We start from the raw sequence: 22140 nt of genomic DNA, 5'->3' as shown, positions 1-22140 counted from the left end.
ACTGACTCCGCTCTACCAGCACTCTGTTGGCTGGCAGCGCGGGTCACAACACACGCAGGGAATACTTTGGGAAAATGTTTCACACTCTCGTCAGAGTCTCCTATAGAGAGAGGCTTTTCACTAACCACCAAAGGTGGCACTAATTCAGACCAAATTTGTTTCCCCTCAAGATCATTGCCCAAGACCAATTAAATGTTATTAACTGGTAGAGCAGGCCTAACAGCCAACTCCACTTCGCCCTGCACAAGCTCGCACTCCAGGCTCACTCTGCAGTGGCACAGATAACGTATTCAGGCCTATGCCACGAATCAGTAACGAGTTACCCGTGTAGGTTTTTGAGGAGAATGGCAGCGCAGACTCAAGAATAACAGAGCTGCTTGCTCCGGTATCTCGCAAAATTCTCACGGGGACTTTGTCATCACTACCAGGAAGTGACACAAAGCCCTCGGAAATAAACGGCTCGAACGTCTCATCACCTTCTGCCGCACACAGAGATGTAGACGCAGGCCGGTCAGTAGGCATCACCGAAGACGGGGTCGCAGGCACATTGACAGCCAGGACCGACGGTTTGGCAAAAAAGGCTTGCGGTTTACTTTTAGCCTTCAACACCGGACAATCAGTCTTCCAGTGCCCTCGCCCCATACAATAATTACACGTCAGATCACACAGAGGCGGCGAGTACTGAGTGGGACGTCGGTCGTGAACTGAGCCTACAGGTGGTAAAATGCTAGGACGCGGACGAAAATGTTCGCCCTTCACAGTAGCCGGGCGAGAACGATGCGCAATCTCCCACTCGTCAGCCAGCACAGCAGCCTGAGGAGCGGTCTGAACATCGCGCTCCATCATAAAAGTCGTAATATGTTCAGGGAGTGTCTGCTTAAACTGTTCTAGTAGGACCAAATCAATTAATTGCTCCATGGTGTTAAACCAACACCAAAGAGTTTTTTGTACCTTAAAATAATGTTTCCAAAATCGTTTCAGTGGTTCATCAACTCGTAACAGGGTGAACGGCACTTTCTGCATTCGCTTCGTGGCCCTCTTTTGGCTATAACCGCACTATGTAAGTTTGCCGGATCGGGTAGCGGTTCTGTGGAATGAGACATGAGAAACTACAAATTTGACTTGCATCTGATGTCGCAATACATCGTACTTTCATAAAATCATGCAACATATTCTACCTTGTCTGTGGACATTGTTATTTGCAAAGCTGATGCTGGATAAACAAATAGTGCATGCGACAGAGGAAAAGTTCTTTGGTGCTGCTTTAATATTAGCTGATTTACGCCACCGACCAAATTGTAATGTTAAGTCCCGCACAAACTCCATATGAGACTGACCAGGTTTTCTCCGCATAGAACGAAAACGATGTCGATACGCCTCCGGTACTAGCTCATAAGACTTCAGTACAGCAGATTTTACTTTCTCATAAATCTGACTGTCGTCAGAGGACAAGACGGAACACGCGCGCTGTGCTCGGCCGGTCAGAACACATTGAAGGAGCAAAGTTCTCTCAATGTCTGACCAAGCATGGGCATCGGCGACTCGTTCAAAAAGCTGGAAAGGCATCAATATCAGACTCATTAAATGGCGGGACTAAACGCAGATGTTTTGCCACATTCAATTCAGCAGGAGGGTTGTACTGGCCTGGCATCTTCCCCTCTTTAATGAGATTAAGGCGCTGCTGTTCAATGTCTAAGCGCGTTTTTTCCAAATTTTGCCTACTAGACTCACCCTCTTGAATTAAACGCAAACACTCCAACTCAGTCTCACGTTCAAAAGCCAAAAGGGCCTTTTGCTCCTCGAAAGTCAAGCTAGACGGTGGTGGCTCAACATACACTGCAGACGCTGGCAGTATCTGCTGTTCCACCAAACCAGCAACGACGGCACTTTTGGTCGACTCCTTCAATCTCCGCTGCATTAACATTACCACAATATCATAACTCTCTGCAACCTCTAACAGGTGGTCTTTGTTCATTGTGTTAAGACGGAGCCTGCACAAAATCAGTAACAATTTGAGAAGCCATGACGTAGGCCAAACCAAATCAATCGACTATAACAAATTCAAAAATCAAACGAATATGCGTAATTTCAATGGAAGGTGACTTCCAACGCCCTTCTAAACCCCCCAAAACGTACTAAATCGTGGACCCTAGTCTTCAAACAGCGCAACGCCGGGGATTTTAAGCACTAGGACCCGCTGGTCCAAAGCCCGCAAGCCCGAAAGAGTTTTTGGTTAACAAACAACTCCGCAGGAAGACGACTGCTACTAGGCCCCGTGCCGTCCAAAAATAACAAAAAAACAAAACAAACTGTGCACCCAAGGATGCACACTTTGCCTACCAATCGGGCGAGGAAGTGAATCAAATTACGCACAGATTTAACAGAGTTAAAGAAAAAAGCATTCGGTTATATTAAGCAGCACAAAAAACGGCTACTCAAGAAACCATCCAATTTAATCAAGCAAAAAGGATTGCTGCTGCCCCCCCAGAATGGGAACCGGCGGCCTTAAAAGGGGTCAGGTGACCTGTTTACCGGTGCACCATCCTCCTTAATCAGCCAATCACTATCAGTCAGCATACCGACCACCTGCGAACAGACACAAGACAATACAGCGTAGCGCATGAAGGAAGCCACGCCCACTGGGGCGTCACACCACTAACTCCGTACGCGCGTTTATCTGGTACCTACACACACACACACACACGCAAGCACGCACGCACGCGCACACACACACACACACACACAGTGATGGTACTCCAGCGGAGAGATGTCGTTGTAGCGCACCGCTAACTCCGTACGCGCGTTTATCTGGTACCCACACACACACACACACACACACACACACACACGCGCGCACACACACACACACACAGTGATGGATCTCCAGCGGAGAGATGTCATTGTAGCACACCGCTAACTCAGTACGCGCGTTTATCTGGTACCTATACACATACGCACGCACGCGCACACACACACACACACACACACACAAGCGCACGGACGCGTGCGCGCACACACACACACACACACACACACAAATTGATGGTTCTCCAGCGGAGAGATGTCATTGTAGCGCACCGCTAACTTCGTACAGGCGTTTATCAGGTACCTACACACACACACACACACACACACACACACACACACACACACAGTAATGGTTCTCCAGCGGAGAGATGTCGTTGTAGCGCACCGCTAACTCCGTATGCGCGTTTATCTGGTACCCACACACACACACACACACACACTGTGATGGTTCTCCAGTGGAGAGATGTCGTTGTAGCGCACCGCTAACTCCGTACGCGCGTTTATCTGGTACCTACACACACACACACACACACACACACACATACACACACACACACACACACACACACACAGTGATGGTTCTCCAGCGGAGAGATGTCGTTGTAGCGCACCGCTAACTCCGTATGCGCGTTTATCTGGTATCTATTCACCCCTTGCAAGCACGTGACCATGATCACGTGACGATGCTATGACGGACGGCAAAATCACCAGCAGAACAGCGTAGTTGACGAGCGGGACGTTTAAATAACACCATTATATATATATATATATATATAGATAGATATTTAAATAACACCGTTAATTACATTATTAATAACAATACTATTTATGGATTCTATCGTTGTTATCGTTGGAGGTAGTGCATCTGGTAGGTGCTCACAAAGATCGGTATTTAGATAAATTGAAGATCGCCGGATTAGATACAGACCCTTACCTTCTTCCTCCCTCCGTTTTCACGGACCTCATCCAATCGCCTAGCCTGCCCGACTTCAGTCCACACGACTTATATCACTATGTGGTAAACGGGGTATCCCCATACACTGGAGCTGATCTAAAGGCCTTTAAAAGTCTGGATGCCTACCAGTTCTTTGTAGCTGGCTGGGTTACAGATACGCGATGCTACACTCACGGCAGGGGGAGGTACCTCATAATGGCAAAGGTAAGACATCAATCTAGGGTTTATTTTGTATTGTCTATAACACGTAGCTTATGTTTTTAGAGGAAAGGGTCGGTCGTGGCTACCCACATACCGTTGTTCACTGGGTGTGCCAATGCAATGCAACTTTCTAATTGATGCCTAAACGCCTCCCAGCTCTGGGAAATGCAGTCATTAATTCTATCACACGTTGTGTGTATATGATCAGTAGTAACCACACATAGGCCTAATTGTAACTTCTAGCCATCTTCTTAACTGTGGTACAGCTCTGCTGTACGCGGTAGAATCTGCTGTGAAACACCTGGAAGATAGAAGCTGCACTGATGGGCCCAGACAGTGGGGACTTCCTCCTGTGAAAGCGGGCAAGGCTCTGTACGAAGAAGGATCGGAAATTGATTTCTCAAATCCTGCCAAAAAGCGTTGTGGTGTACATAACAAAAGCCATTCAGGTCGTCCATCGGGGGGGGGGGGAATGGGTGTGTCTGCAGCAGCCATAGAACAATTCTACAGGGCTCTGGATGATGCAACCCCAAACCCTTCAGAGAAGAGTGGTATCCTACGCATATTGCCGGACTACTGTGAACAGTTTCAACCAAAGGTGGTGTCTCTGGGTCTACCACAGCCTCTGACCGAGTTGTACAGTGCTCAGAACCGGAAGCTGTCTGCCTCTGACCTTAAGAAAAAATGTGATGCGGTATTCAATGATGTGGAAGTTACACCAGAGCAGGTATATATAATTTATATATATAATATTATATATATATATAATTTCTCTTAATCTCATATGACTAAAAACGTGCATCAAAGTGTCATGTCATTCATTTCATCTTCTATAATTTGCATTGTTGCAGTAAAAGTTGAGGAAGAGACGCGACAACAGGGAAAGTCAAGGCTATGGTTTGACATGAGGGCTGGTAGGGTGACGGCATCCAGGTTCAAGTCAGCTGCAAGGACAGACCCTACAAATCCTTCCAAATCCCTAATTAGGCAGATCTGTTACCCTGATCTATGCAGATTTTCAACAGTAGCGACCAGGCACAAGGGCGTCGTAGTGGGGGGACAAGTGGGAATAAATTACCCGGGCCCCAAGTGGGGGGAGGGCCCCTAAGGAGTTGAATTTTATTTTCCTTAATAATAAATAATGTCCTTAATTTAAAGATCTTAATAAATGTTATTAACTAATATAGATGCAAATATTTCGGGTAAATGCATCAGTTGATTGATGTATTAAATTGTGTCCAAGCCAACATTGTTTGAGGGCAGGCACCCTCTCCCTTGCACGAAATGGTTCAGTCCGCCTTCCCCTGCTAGGCGCATTTTTGAAGTAACATTACCGAGGTGAAGTTAGTTTGATATTTGATATTCGGATATTCGACAGATATTCAAAAAAAAACATTATGCGGCCGGTTTCACCCCGTGTTTGCAGACAATGTACAAACAGATGACCTGTCTACTTGCTCCCAACCGACCTTAGGGACCGTCTAAAAAGTACCTTCTGAATTACCTTCATAGTCTTTTTTGGCAATAGCTTTGACATCATGTGACCTAGTGACTCCAAACCAATTCAAAATAGTTATCCTATATGGGACTCATCAGACACACCTCTTTTTATAGTCACTATATGCACACAGTATTTTATATGAATATTTTAAAGAAAAGACCTTATTTCCCATAAGAAATGGTCTCCTTTTTTCAATACCTCCCAAGCCATGTGACCTAGTGACTCCAAACCAATGCAGAATATTTATCCTATATGGGACTCATCAGACACACCTCTTTTTATAGTCACTGTATTTTATATGAATATTTTGTAAAAAAAAATACATTATTTCCTATATGAATGGTCCTCTTTTTTTCAATACCTCCCAAGTCATGTGACATAGTGACTCCAAACCCATGCAGAATTGTTATCCTATATGGGACTCATCGGGCACACCTCTTTTTATGGTCACTGTATGCACACTGTATTTTATATGAATATTTTGTAAAAAAATACATTATTTCCTATATGAATGGTCCTCTTTTTTCAATACCTCCCAAGTCATGCGACCTAGTGACTCCAAACCAATGCAGAATAGTTATCCTATATGGGACTCATCGGGCACACCTCTTTTTATGGTCACTGTATGCACACTGTATTTTACATTAATATTTTAAAGAAAATATATTATTTCCCATAAGGAATGGTCTCCTTTTTTCAATACCTCCCAAGCCATGTGACCTAGTGACTCCAAACCAATGCAGAATAGTTATCCTATATGGGACTCATCAGACACACCTCTTCCTATAACCATTGAAAGCACACTATTTTATATTAATATTTTAAAGAAAATACATCGTTTCCTATAAGGAATGGTCTCCTTTTTCAATACCCCCCCCCCCCCCCCCCCAAGGGAAGTGACGTAGGGACACCAAACCAATGCAGAATATCCTTTATGGGACTAATCAGACAAACCTCAAATTAATATAATTTTTGCACATACTATTTTATAGTACCCATTTATTTCCTATTGAAACTGTGTTTTCTCAATACCTTCCATATAATAGTAGATGCCAAATCATTTTTCATATTTAGGTGTGTCTGATAAGTACCCCATAGCAGAACAGTTCTGGATTGATCTGTGTTGTCTAGGACCCCTTATATGGCAGCTATTGAGCAAAAAGCTGTTTTCCATAGGAAATAAATATGATTCTTTAAAAAAAATTAAATATAATAGTTCATGCAAAATATTATTTCACATTGACGTGTCTGATTAGTATCACATAGCAGAACAGTTCTATGTTGATCTGTGATGTCTAGCGAGAAATAAGCTTGCGAGGTATTGAAAAAAGGAGACCATTCATGATGTCAAATAATGTATTTTCTTAAAAATATTCATATAAAATACAGTGTGCATACAGTGACTATAAGAAGAGGTGTGTCTTATTAGTCCCACATAGGATAACTATTCTGCATTGGTTTGGAGTCCCTAGGTCACATGGCTTGGGAGGTATTGAAAAAAAGTAGACCAAAAGGTACTTTTTAGACGGTCCCTAAGGTCGGCTGGGAGCAAGTAGACAGGTCATCTGTTTTCACATTGTCTGCAAACACGGGGTGAAACCGGCCGCATAATTTTTTTTTTGAATATCTGTCGAATATCCGAATATCAAATATCAAACTAACTTCACCTCGGTAGTAACATTCATTCTGCCGAAGCGGCAATGCAGACGGTCACGATGTGAAGATGTCTAAGTCTAAGAAAGCTAAATCCGGTTCCCAGAAAAGAAAAGAGGCAAGAAAGGGAGAAAAAAAGAAATGAGGGAAAACAAGTGTTAACAGCCTTCTTTCCCAAGAAAGATGAGCCCAATGTGAAAGCAATAGTCTACAAATGAAATGAACTCCTGAAGGTTACAAAACACTTCAATACCACCGCGAATCCGCGATTATCAGTGCTAAAACAGCATTAACACAAAATTAGAAATAACATGATGCCTGATTTATAGCCTACCACAACATTTCAATAGCCTACTAATTCGAAAATTATTATGAGCTAATAGCTTAACTAGTAGGCTCAATGTTATATAGGTTCATGAGGAAAGGCTGTCAAATTAGTAGCAAAGCTAACTTGTGAAACGCATCACACTCAGTTAGCTATAGATAGCTGTTCTCTCAGCCAAAAGTGTTTTCATTCATTTCATGTTCTAGCTTTTAAACATTCTTCAAATAAAACAGAAATTCAGTGAAGTCTTGGGTAATAAGATTATTTTCTGCTATACAGTACATATAAGAGTTAGATTAATTCCATGTGTGATTAGATAGTAGTTAGTTGTGAACCTCATGCTTCATGCTTACAGCCAGTGGTTGGGTGGTTGGTTGGTTGGTTGGTTGGGGGGGGGGGGGTGCCCATGGCCACCACTTGTGCATAGGGCCCAGAATTTGGTGCTACGCCCCTGACCAGGCATGTGTGACATAATGACACAAACATTTATTTTTAATTTCACCATAGTGTAAGTGAGTAAAGACATTAGCTGTGCTTTGAATTGTTACGTATCAAATAAATGTATGCAAAACATTTTGTGTTCTAATGTAGAAGGCCCCTGCTTTGTTAAAAAAAAAAACATCAAAGAAATGCATTTATTATTGGAATATTTATTGCAGAGTCAGTATTACAAATTATCAACATGAAGTTACAAACATGATGAAAGATACATCCCTCAATGTCTTTGAGTGCCCTTATGTATGTGTCCTCTGTGTAGGTGGTGTAGGTATGGTGTAGGTCCTTTGCCTATGTATTCCAAATGTTCCTGTTATATTTAATTTACACCTTTTTAAACTAGTCTGTGATAGAATATGATACTAGAGAATATTATGTGCTATTAAGATAAGGCCAATTTTCAGTACTGGCATCTATAGTACTTATAGTTATTAGGGAAATGAGAGAGGAAATCCAATGTAAAGGGCACTGATAGAGCTATGATAACTGACATGATTTTTCTAATTTTCAGATGGGGATGTGAACATGTACGAGGCTTACGCTACACAACAGCATCAGGACCTGAGTGTTTGTGACGCCGGTCTCCACATTGATCCCTCCCGTCCCTACCTTGGGGCATCTCCAGATGCCTTGCTGTCCTGCTCCTGCTGTGGCGATGGTATTTTGGAGATCAAGTGTCCACACTGTGCCAAAGACACCGGAATCCTCAGCGCCACTGAAAAGAAACATTTCTGCATTGAGAACACAGATGGTACATATGCACTTAACAGAGATCATCAATACCACTACCAGGTGCAAGCCCAGTTGTTTGTGACAAAGCGAAAGTTTTGCGACTTCATGGTGTGGTCTACATCCAATTTTTTCATACAGAGGATTTTGCCTGATGCCGACTTCTTTACAGAAGCAGTGCAGAATGTCGAGGCCTTTTATAGGTCAGCCATTTTATCTGAGGTATTGGCCAAGACATATACATGCCCAGATAGATTGCTGTCAGACAAAACACAGTCCACAGACTTACAAGGACTGGAGGAGTAGGGCCAACTATCTGCTTTAGCCTTATTATTTTAGTTTAACATTAAGTGTTTATCAAGAATAATTAATATGACTTATAATTAATATGACTTAATATGGTTGCGTGTGTGTATGTACAATCAAACAACAGCGCCCGGTTACCAAGGTCAAGGTGAACTTTATTTTTTTTAGACAGACACCACAGACAAACCAGTAAATATGTATAAAGAAAAGCTACATGGAGAAGTAAACATTTGATTGTAAATGTATGTACTGGTACAACTATTTACACTTGGAACTGTTACTCAAATAAATGTGATTAATAACTGATCTCACTACGTTTTAAATCAGTTCTTTAACAGAGAGGTTTCAAAGTTAATCAATTGGCACCACTGAGGGGCACAGATTCGTCAGGGCACATGCCACTCTGACTATTTTGTCAAAAGAGGTGAACTCTTCTTCTTCTGATGACTTCATCAGAAGACTAATGGGCACAGGTCCATGCAACATTTTGTACTTGGACCGTGCTTGACCAACTACCCTCTCCACATGTATGCGGACTGATGCCAGTTTCCTGGAATCTTCCAGTTCAACCGCACCCAGCTGTTTTCCCCGTGTAAAGGCAGGAGTTTCAACCCTCGCACAGTACAAGCCAACTTGATCCTGAATCCTAAAGCCACGATCTGCTAGGATCAAGTCTCCTGGTAGGAGATTATCCAAAAACCCCACTGTTTGCTGTAATGTGCTGATCAGTTGTCCCCCCCCCCCCCCAGCCCTTGGAGATGAAGGAGATTACTCCTTGTGGCGTTATACCTATTAGGTATTTCATGGTGTTGGAAGATTTATACTGGGAATATGTTTGTGCTCTTGCCTTCAGATCTTTTGGTTTGTCCATTGTAATTTCGAAACAGTCTATAATCGACATGCAATTTATAAAAGACTTTCTAAAACACATTGGCAGAGATGTTAGTACATTTGCTCTTTCAGGCCATACCACACACACGGGTACTAAATTGTCATTTAGGATGTTAATTACATTTGTAAAAACTCTTGAAATAGTAGACATATGCACACCAAACAGATATGGCAAACCTCTCCATCTTCCACCAGCTACTATTATCTTTAATGAGGATCAGGCTTAATGTTCCTATTGCTTTTTTGTCATATCCTAAATTAAACTAATGGCGTCACCAGATTAATTATTGCAATAAAGACTTTATAGTTCGGCAGTCCTGTAAATGTTTTAAGTTTGTCAGCGTTTTGAAATGTGCTTTGTATCAGATCTGAGGGCTTCAGCTTGTCTTTCAGAGCAAAGGTCTCACCCCGGAGTTGCTGACACTCAAATTGAAGCGACTTGATGTGGTCTGCAGTGAGGTCTGTTTGGCACATTGCATCACATTTGCCACTAGTTTCACTGATACTAGCCTCTTCTACAATCTCCTCTTCAGCTTCACCTAACACACTCGTCTCAGCTGAGAGACTGAGGAGTGCCCTGGCAGCTTTGCGTTTGGACGTCTCCAGCCTCACCTAACACACTCGTCTCAGCTGAGAGACTGAGGAGTGCCCTGGCAGCTTTGCGTTTGGACATCTCCAGCCTCACCTAACACACTGGTCTCAGCTGAGAGACTGAGGAGTGCCCTGGCAGCTTTGCGTTTGGACGTCTCCAGCCTCACCTAACACACTGGTCTCAGCTGAGAGACTGAGGAGTGCCCTGGCAGCTTCGCGTTTGGACGTCTCCAGCCTCACCTAACACACTCGTCTCAGCTGAGAGACTGAGGAGTGCCCTGGCAGCTTTGCGTTTGGACGTCTCCAGCCTCACCTAACACACTCGTCTCAGCTGAGAGACTGAGGAGTGCCCTGGCAGCTTTGCGTTTGGACATCTCCAGCCTCACCTAACACACTGGTCTCAGCTGAGAGACTGAGGAGTGCCCTGGCAGCTTTGCGTTTGGACGTCTCCAGCCTCACCTAACACACTGGTCTCAGCTGAGAGACTGAGGAGTGCCCTGGCAGCTTCGCGTTTGGACGTCTCCAGCCTCACCTAACACACTCGTCTCAGCTGAGAGACTGAGGAGTGCCCTGGCAGCTTCGCGTTTGGACGTCTCCAGCCTCACCTAACACACTCGTCTCAGCTGAGAGACTGAGGAGTGCCCTGGCAGCTTTGCGTTTGGACATCTCCAGCCTCACCTAACACACTGGTCTCAGGCGATAAAGGGTCATCACTCTTCTGTCCTGATAAAATAAATCAGTAAGTCGGTCGTCAACGGCCATCCATAGGACTTAACTGGGATTTTAAAACCGCCACTCCATCAGTGTTTCATTGAATATAGGACCACAACATCCACCACAGGGGTCAGAGGTGATCTCAGCAGTCACAGATATGTATATATCCATATGGCTTAGATTCTATGGATCTTGTTCTAATGATTTCATTCAATTTATTTATATTCAATGATTAGAGGATCAGTGTTAGGTGAGGCTGAAGAGGAGAATGTAGAAGAGGCTGGTATCAGTGAAACTAGTGGCACATATGATGTAATGTGCCAAACAGACCACTTCAGACTGCATCAAGTCGCTTCAATTTGAGTGAGCTTCAATATGACAACAGCCTAGTCATAAAATATAGGGAAGATATCTATCTATCTATCTATCTATAATATTGATATATCTGTGGACTTATAGCCTACTTATCTATCTGTAATAACCACTTGTGTAAGATACAGATGACACTGTTTGAGACTGATCAGTGAATTCTGACATTAGGCTACGTTTTGTGAATGGGTAACGTTAGACTGCAGAGCCCCATCACGCTAGTTGGCATTTGCCCATAACACAGGCCACTCATGTTACAAATTTGACTGGGTCTCCATCTGGACATGGACGATGGTATGGCATTGCACAGATTAAGTACAAGTAATTGGGAAATACATGAATCTTACCTTGTAAATACATGAATCTTACCTTGTAAAAACATGAATCTTACCTTGTAAAAACATGAATCTTACCTTGTAAAAACATGAATCTTACCTTGTAAACACATGAATCTTACCTTGTAAAAAATGTTCTCTGCAAATCCTCCAGTGCTTTCTGCTTATAGCAGCAACCCATCGAATGGTATCCGATAAAACAACAACCCATCGCTGCCTTCTCTCCACATCGAATGGTATCCGATAAAACAACAACCCATCGCTGCCTTCTCTCCACATCCAATGGTATCCGATAAAACAACAACCCATCGCTGCCTTCTCTCCACATCCAATGGTATCCGATAAAACGAAACATTGGCTTTACCCTGCCTATTGTTTCGTTCATGTCAGTGACTGACAGAAGCGGGGTCTGTGTTGCGTTGCGTTAATTTATTTTCAATTGGGCATGCCGTGCCGTGTCGCTCAGTTCTGACAAAGCCGAATTTACTCCTTTTGAAACAATTAGCGTGTTTTCATCCAACTCATGCGAATTAGTTAGCGTGTTTCCATCCAACTTTCTAATGCGCATTTAATCTATTCAAATAAGAAATCCCGGTTGGAAACACGTGAAATGCACATCAAAAATCCTAATGCGCATCTATATTTGATTCGCTAGGGGGGGGTGGATTAACTCTCGATGCGCATAAGGTATAATGCGAATAAAGTTGATGGAAACGGTTTATTCGCATCGTGTGACGTAACCTTCAGAGAATCTCAGCAATCTCTGGCGCTTCCCTATAACATTAGGCAACTTGATGTGTTCTCTTGCTTGTATCCGTAGAATAAAACAAACTGAATACACACTGAATTCATTATGCACATGATCAAAACTTTTCCACACCTCAGACTTTGCTTTCTTTGCCGGTGTAACTAAAACGCCAGTCACAAGAGGCCAGCCTCTGTTTCACCTCCTAAGCATCCTTTTCTGCATCTTTCTCGCAGCTAACCGAAACGCATCACCTGACCGCTCATTTAGCCTACCGCGCAAGCCCGAGCCCGCGTGAAATGATAGAAATGAACCTCTACAGTGAAGTGCCAAATTTGACAAAAAAACTGCCGAGACCTTGGTCGTTCCCAAGTGTATGGCGGTCTCCGGCGATGGGAAGCTGCCAACACCTGATTGCGCAACATTCTCCGCCTTCCTTCTAATCGATATTAAACAAAATATTTTCAATATTTTCAGGTGTTGGAAACGCTGACTAATGCGCATTTTATTTATTTAGTAAATTAGTGATGCGCATCCGTGGTAATGCGCATAAATAAAATGCGCATTAGTCAGCGTTTCCAACACCTATTGATTCTAAGTATTTTGGGACACTTTGCCTATGTTGAGTGGCCTACTAAAATAAATAGTATTTTATTTGTATTGGTTGTTTAGAGTAAAAAAAAATCGGTCGGTCTTAACGCAAGTTTACAACCGGCAAGTCGGTCGGACTAAAAGGGGAAAAAAATAAATATTTGGGTCGGTTCTAAATTGACAGGGTCGGTAGGGTTACGGCAAACAAAAATATTTTTAATGGCCTGGCAGTTTTTTTTGCGCGTCTGCAGAAGTCAGCCAAATATGAATGTAATTCTGCGGCATAAAGCAGATGTATTTGTTTATTGTACAGAAAAATAAAAATGACATGTCAAGCAGTCAATTGACTACATTGCAGTCAAGAAGTAGGGCAAATTAATTTACGAAACTAAAACGTGGGTCATAGTTGTCTAAGCCTCTATTGCGTAGCCTGTTAAAAATGTCGCCAGATAGTATTAAATCGGCAACAACATTGTTTTCTGCAGAAGCCTACCCAAGGCTACAAATTAATTCTGAACAGTTATTTCTCTACTGGCTCAATTATCACACCACTGTTTTGATTTGCGTAGCTGCGTTACCCCCAACACTGACAATAATGTAGACAGCAAATTTCGATTTCGATTTTCATTACCACCGTGTAGTCAAGCCTTAAGACATACCCAAGTAGCCTAAATCGAGGTAATGTTTAATTATGCATGATTTATTTTGTTATTGAATTCGTAGGCTGGGATTACTCTCGGCAAGTCTCCTGCTTTTTCAGATGTCATTGTAGTGCACTGCTAGCTCCATACATGCGTATATCTGGTACCTACACACACACACGCCTGGTCGACGATACTGATGTGTACTCACGTGTTGTTGTACCCAGGGTGATCCAAGTCGTGGCAAACAGCAGCCGTCATCAGAATTAAAATGTCAAGCTGAGTAAACTTCTCCTGTATCACACCCCCACACACACACACAAATAGCCACAACCACAGGCACGCACAGAAAAACAAACATTAGATACAGTATTTTATTATTTTACATACATTAGATACAGTATTTAACAAACATTAGATATAGTATTTTAGTATTTTACTAAACATTAGATACAGTATTTTAGTATTTTACGTACATTAGATACAGTATTTAACAAACATTAGATACAGTATTTTAGTATTTTACATACATTAGATACAGTATTTTACATACATTAGATACAGTATTTTCAGTACACACAGGTGAAATATACTGTGTGTGTGCATGCGCGCATGTGTGCGTGCGCGTGTACGTGTTTGCGTGCGTTACCTGCAGACCGCATAGGTGAATCATGCTGTGTGCGTGCGTGTGCGTGCGTTACCTGCAGACCGCACAGGTGAATCATGCTGTGTGTGTGCGTGCGTGCGTTACCTGCAGACCGCACAGGTGAATCATGCTGTGTGCTTGCGTGCGTGCGTTACCTGCAGACCGCACAGGTGAATCATGCTGTGTGCGTGCGTGTGTGTCACTCTGTTGGATATCTGAAGCCAGTTTGTCTACTAACAATCATAAAATAATCCAGGCTACTTGCTTAGCATAAATCATTTATCATCATCTTTATTTGAGGCAGGCTGGTATTCAAGGCAGGCTTTAGACATGCATTTCGTTTGGAGCGGCATGCATACCGGTAGGCTATCAAAAGCATTTTCGGTTTGGTTTGGGATTTAATTTACTTTTGGACTGTTTGATTATATTGCTAAATGTTGGGACTGATGGGCACTGACATCTGGGAGATATTTGATGGTTCACTGTTAAGTTTCATGCAGTTGAAAAAGTGTCGGGATTTCCACTGCTGTTTATTGCGAGACAAGGCAGCCCTTCATTGAATAGGGGTTGTGCTGTAATGGAAACCTTTTTGCGTTGCCAAGTAGCCTAAATTGAGTTATTGTTTAATTATGCATGATTTATTTTTTTTTTATTTTTTTTATAAAATTCGTAGGCTGGAATGCCTTGAGTCGCAACAATTGTGTTTAAATGTAGTAGCATAAGCTTCAGCCTGGCAATTAGCTCGAAAGGGGCGGCAAGACAATGAGCTTGAGAACGTGTGTTGGAGACCCATGGTAGGAAAACAACTTTTCTATGCCAACCGTAGGCTATTAATCCAACCAACATAATACAATACAATACAACATATAATAAAATATTAAGAAGAGGTTATTTCATTGACTTAAATCGAACAATGTCTTCTAGTGGACTGATGGCAATTGTTGGTATGGTAGGCAATTGTTACCCCGTCTTGTATATGGGAACCTGCCTTTATTTGTCCTGCTATAAATAGAATCAATCCCGGGCATAATTTGAGGATTTATGGTAGCCTAGTGCTCAACTCCTCCTGCTCAACATGACATTAGCTGTTATGTTTATGATAACAAACTCAACTAGCCTATTTATCAACTCGTTTTCACTAGCCTAACTATAAAATACAAGTCTATCAACGTTTTTGTTCTAAGACATTTATTTCAAACATAATTTCAAGACACAAATTGGATACTTCAGTTACCTTGGTGCATAAATCCCAGAGAGTAGGCTACCACACCCCAGAGTGATGGGCCTAGCGTTCTTATGCGTTCAGTGTGGGGTATAAACAAGCTGAGAATTTAGCAGTGTCACGTCTGCCTGTCACAGACGTGGGGAGCTCTTTGAAGCTTGGGATAATGTGATACAGTCACTACAGTAACAGTATTTTATTTTACTTCTTATGTATTTTTTTTTTCAATTTTATAAATGCTCTGTTTAAATGCTGTTGGAACAAATAGTAGGCAACTTTCTGTTGCAATTTTCTGTGTGTTCTGGACTGGTAACTTGTTAAGCCAATACTTGTTAAGTTCTAACGTTGCATAAATATTAACTGCAAACACACAGTGGAGAGTTGATTTGGTTTATACCAGACAATTTAAGTAGGCCTAACTAGGCTATTTGATCATGTAGTCTATGTTTGGATCATAGGCCTGATGATTCATTCATGGCTTCATAAAATATCAACATCCCATGTTGCTTTTTTCTACCATTAGCCCAAGTAGTGACCAGTATTCTACCATTGGCCCAAGTAGTGAAAACAATTGTTTGAAAACAATCAATGGTATTGTGTGTTATTTAGCAAATTGCCAAATACTGCTCAACATCCTCCATTATTGGAAGTCACCATATATGGAGAAGAAGGTGTTGTGTGTCCATAAATCTGCTGTTTGAGATTGTCATCAGACCCACATTGGTGGATCATGCCGTAGCAATGTTCTGTATCCGTAAAATGTATGTCCTTATGTACATTTATTATGAATTGCAGACATAAATAAAGTAGTCAAAATGTGTGTGTGTGTGTGTGTGTGTCTCACCAGCCATCTCTTGAGTGTGACAGGTTTAATGCTGAAGTGTGTGTGTGTGTGTGTATGCATGTGTGTGTGTGTGTGTGTATGCATGTGTGTGTGTGTGTGTGTGTATGCATGTGTGTGTGTGTGTGTGTGTATGCATGAGTGTGTGTGTGTGTGTGTATGCATGTGTGTGTGTGTGTGTGTGTATGCATGTGTGTGTGTGTGTGTGTATGCATGTGTGTGTGTGTGTGTGTGTGTGTGTATGCATGTGTGTGTGTGTGTGTGTATGCATGAGTGTCTCACCAGCCTTCTCTTGAGTGTGACAGGGTTAATGCTGAAGTGTGTGTGTGTGTGTGTGTAGGCATGTGTGTGTGTGTGTGTGTATGCATGAGTGTCTCACCAGCCTTCTCTTGAGTGTGACAGGGTTAATGCTGAAGTGTGTGTGTGTGTGTGTGTAGGCATGTGTGTGTGTGTGTGTGTGTCTCACCAGCCATCTCTTGAGTGTGACGGGGTTAATGCTGAAGTGTGTGTGTGTGTATGCATGTGTGTGTGTGAGTGTGTGTGTGTGTGTGTCTCACCAGCCATCTCTTAAGTGTGACGGGGTTAATGCTGAAGTGTGTGTGTGTGTGTGTCTCACCAGCCATCTCTTGAGTGTGACGGGGTTAATGCTGAAGTGTGTGTGTGTGTGTGTGTGTGTGTATGCATGTGTGTGTGTGTCTCACCAGCCATTGAGTGTGACAGGGTTAATGCTGAAGTGTGTGTGTGTGTGTGTGTGTGTGTATGCATGTGTGTGTGTGTCTCACCAGCCATTGAGTGTGACAGGGTTAATGCTGAAGTGTGTGTGTGTGTGTGTGTATGCATGTGTGTGTGTGTGTGTGTATGCATGTGTGTGTGTTTGTGTGTGTCTCACCAGCCATCTCTTGAGTGTGACGGGGTTAATGCTGAAGTGTGTGTGTGTGTGTGTGTGTGTGTATGCATGTGTGTGTGTGTCTCACCAGCCATTGAGTGTGACAGGGTTAATGCTGAAGTGTGTGTGTGTGTGTGTGTATGCATGTGTGTGTGTGTGTGTGTATGCATGTGTGTGTGTTTGTGTGAGTCTCACCAGCCATCTCTTGAGTGTGACGGGGTTAATGCTGAAGTCCTTCACCAGCCCCAGATCATGATACATGTGCTCCAGACAGCTCAGCATCTGCAACAACACATCCATGACATCACTTCCTGCTCAGCACACCCATTACATCACTTCCTGCTCAGCACAGCTATGATATCACTTACTGCTCAGCACAGTCATGACATCACTTCCTGCTCAGCACAGCAATGACATCACTTCCTGCTCAGCACAGCCATGACATCACTTCCTGCTCAGCACAGCTATGACATCACTTCTAGTGGCCTGGGGCTTTTCTCAAAGTCAAGGATTCATGCTTGGTAGAACGAGTCCTGTAGTACAGCGGCTAAGGCCAGATTTTTATCTGAATCGTTCAGTTTTTGCAGAAAGCACGAAACTTGGTACAGGTATAGTACTACCCCTAGTGATCTAAAATTAAAATGGACCCCAACACATAGCGCCCCCTAGTGGCCCCTATCTTGACTTCAAATATGGCCACCAAAATATGCCCTTTTTTCTACATTTATAATGCTATGCTGCTTTTAACACATAATACGTGTCTATAGCCATCTTTCAGCATTATGAAATACATAATGAGACAATCATGCATAATTAAAATGGCAGACATGTTGGATTTTATGGAAGTAGCCATACATTCTGACACTGAGTCAAAAACTGGGGTGCGTTTGGGCTATGTGTGAAGTTTCGACTGTGTGACTAAACCCTGCACTTGTCTGGGCTCAATCCTTCTAATTTGCCCCCTAGAGGCTGGCATGCTAGCAAGGAGGCTAAAACCCATGGATGCTAGCGTCTGTCAAGTCTCTTAAAGAAACATATGCTGCCTTTTGGGAAATTAGCTATTTTGTCTTCTATCCTAGAGTTAGTTAAATTAGTACATACACCCAGTCATAGTTAGATAAATTAGTACATAACCAGTCCAACACATCCTACTGTCCTACAGCCTAATCCAATTGAGGTGGGTGGGGCCAATTCGCATATGCTAAAGTTTCTTTTAAGACTCACAGTGATTGTTTGAAAAGATCCATTTTGTTTTATTGTAGTTTAACATTTTGCATCCCATAAAATGATTATGCCTGTCAATTAAGCTAATTTAAATACGTAATACCTTATGAGTTTATATCCCTCCTGACCCATTAGGGCTCATGCTAGTCAGTGAACCAGCACTTTTAGGACACTGGCTAGTGCGTTCAGCGCCCAGTCCTTGGGTGTGCTTTGTGGTGGAAACACCAAAAGCTCAAGACAGGTAAAGTTGAGTATCGTCCGCATAGCAGTGATGATCAAATTCATGGGAGCGAATGGTCTCACCTAAGGAAGTGTGTAAATAGAGAAAAGTAGGGGCCCTAATACAGATCCCTGAGGCACAGCTGTGGTGAGGTCATGTGCCCTTTAAGGTAGGATTTAAACCAGTAAAGGGCTTTCCTAGACATCCCAGTTCAGATAGTGTAGAAAGGAGAATGTCATAGTTAACAGTATTAAAGGCTGCAGATAAGTCTAGTAGAATGAATACTAATGACTTTGCAACTTAGATAAAGATTTGGCTACTCTCAATGCTTCGGTCACTGACAGAAAAGCAGTTTCAGTAGAATGACTCTTGAAAACAGACTACATAGGGTCTAGCAGGTTGTTCTGATATAGTAAGTCCAAGACTTGCTTGAAGACCACTTTCTCCAAAAACTTTGACAAGAAAGGAAGAAGGGAGATAGGTCTGTAAAAACAGGAATGGTTTTAGAGGTGGTGGCAAATTATACATTTTCCATCTTTATCCTCCTTGACTGATTTATCTCTAGTTTCACATTTGGCTAGGGTCAGCAAAGCCAGTACCTGGAGCATAAAAACGTTGCACAGGTAGTCCAACTCCTCCAGAATGGCACACCAATACGCTCCATTGCCAGAAGGATTGCTGTGTCTCCCAGCACAGTCTCAAGAGCATGTAGGAGATTTCAGGAGACAGTTGCTCGAGGAGAGCTGGGCAGGATGGTAGAGGATCCTTAACCCAGCAGCAGCACCATTATCTGCTCCTTTGTGCAACAACAAACAGTAGGAGCCCTGCCATAGGCCTACAAAATGACCTCCTCCAGGTCACTGGTGTGAATGTCTCTGACCACACTGTCAGACTTCATGAAGGTGGCCTGAGGGCCCGATGGCCTCTGGAATGACCTAGATAGATAGATACTTTATTGATCCCCAGGGGAAATTCAAGATGCTCCTATGCTCACTGCCCAGCACCGTGTAGCTCAATTGGCATTTGCCATAGAATACAAAATTGGCAGGTTCACCATTGACGCTCTGTGCTTTTCACAAATGAGACCAGGTTCACCCTGAGCACATGTGACGTCTAAAAAATGTCATGGAGAATGTAATGCTGCCTGCAACATCATTCAGCATGACTGGTTTGGTGGTGGGCCAGTGATGGTCTGGGGAGGGATATCCATGGAGGGACGCACACACCTCTACGGGCAAGACAACTGCACCCTCACTGCTTCAGGATGAAAACCTCAGACCCATTGTCTGACCCTGTATTGTGGGCCCTGGGTTCCTCCTGGTGCACAGCAATGGCTGGACACATGTAGTGAGAATGTGCAGGCAGTTCCTGGAGGATGAAGGCATTGATACCATTGACTGTCCCCCCACACTCCCCTGACTTAAATCCGATTGATTTACGCTGGGACATTATATTTTGGTCCATCCAACAGGTTGCACCACCGACTCTCAGGGAGCTCAGTAAAGGCCATGTCCACATCTGGGAGCAGATCCCCCAAGACATCATCTGCCGTTTCATTAGGAGCATGCCCCGATGCCATCAAGCATGTCGGGGCCATACGAACTACTGAGTTGCTGCGCTGAAATTCAAGCAAAATGGACGAGCTTGCCGCGTAATTTTTTCCACTTAGATTTTCGGGGGTCTTTGAATTCAGTCCTCTGTGGATTGATCATTTTCATTCCCAAATAACGAAGTGGCATCCTTTTGTTCCTAACATATTACCCAGTCCATATCAGTTTGAATCCTACCTCACAGGATGCTCGTTTAACGTATCATGGCTTGGACACCTTAGCCTCCCACCATAGGGGTCCCCCTGGACTCAGTACTGGGCCCCCTTCTCTTTGCTATCCACACCACTTCTTTGGGACAGATTATCCATTCGCACAGCTTTTCATACCACTGCTATGCAGATGACACACAGCTTTATCTGTTCTTTCCACCTTATGACCCCTTGGTCTCCACACGGATCTCGGATTGCCTCTCAGACATATGTACATGGATGAAGGCACACCACCTCCAGCTAAACTGCTGGTCCTCCCAGCTACACCTACTGCTCCCACCTACTCGAATGCTCTCATACAGGCATATATGCTACCCCCCGACCGTTGCGCTCTTCAGACAAACATTGTCTAGCTCTGTCACCAGTATGCTCAGGTCAATCCAAACTTTTTTCATCTGTTGTTACTCGTTGGTAGAACGCGCTACCAGTTCCTACTAGAGCAGGGACATCCCTCCCCATCTTCAAAAAACTCCTGAAGACCCAGATCTTCAGAGAATATATCCTCTCATAGCACTACTTACAACTAGCTAATTATAGCACTTACCACCTGACTTGACTTTTTTAAAAACAGCACTCAATGATGGACTTTTCCCTATTGTACTCTACCTTTTTTAAATGTTTTTTTTGAAATTGTTCTAGAATTGTTGAGAGAATTGTTTTAAAACCGTTAAACTGTTTACCAGGTTGTAAGTCGCTTTGGCTAAAAATGGGTCAGCCAAATGTAATGTAATGTAGATATCCAGCGTGATCTTTTTTCCCCATTGAGATCTGATGTGTTTTATTTTTTAAAGTGTATAATTTTTTGAGCAGTGTATAGTAAGAGTTAAGGTTTGCTCAGAAAGAGAAGAAGGTAGAATAAGAATTTATTGATGATGTAGGTAGTACCAAAATATAGAATAATTGGCTTATTTTCTTACACATAGTGGCCATATTGGAATCTTACCAGATTATACTTGATGTCTCGTATATTATTAAGGTTGTCATGTGATAAAATGACTATTCAAACTTTGAAATTGTTTTTGAATTATATTCAGAATAACAATAGAAATGGTCTATATTTGTGGGGCGAATTGACAGGCTGGTAAGGAAAGCTGGCTCTAGTGGGAGCTGAACTGGAGTGCATCACTTCACTATCTGACAAAAGGACCCTGAACAAACTGATCAACATCTTGGACAATGAGTGTCACCCACTCCACAGCACTATTGTTAAGCAGAAGAGCCTGATCAGCTGGAGACTTCGCTCACTGCCTTGCACAACTGACAGACTGAGAAAGTAATTTGTCCCCAGGGCCATTGAACTGTTCAATGCCTCCCTTAAGGGAAGAGGAGAGATAGACTTCTCTGCATAGTCTGTCTGCATCTTCACCCCCTCCATGTTTGGTACTGTCTGTCCACTAGCCACTTGTACCACTGTCTTTATGCCTCACTGTTT

At 42.9% G+C, this 22140-nt stretch overlaps 1 pseudogene; it reads right to left on the bottom strand.

The window, feature by feature from the left end:
- The window catches only part of LOC143100950 (high affinity cGMP-specific 3',5'-cyclic phosphodiesterase 9A-like), a 61335-nt pseudogene that overhangs the window by 20158 nt on the left and 19037 nt on the right, over positions 1-22140 (bottom strand).

The sequence above is a fragment of the Alosa pseudoharengus genome, unplaced genomic scaffold (genome assembly GCF_046254945.1).
Source record: "Alosa pseudoharengus isolate Yale_2024_CS ecotype anadromous, Long Island Sound unplaced genomic scaffold, YU_APseudo_1.1 YU_APseudo_1.1_scf_3, whole genome shotgun sequence".
Lineage (NCBI taxonomy): Eukaryota > Metazoa > Chordata > Actinopteri > Clupeiformes > Clupeidae > Alosa > Alosa pseudoharengus.
This window is presented reverse-complemented; position numbering and strand designations above follow the sequence as displayed.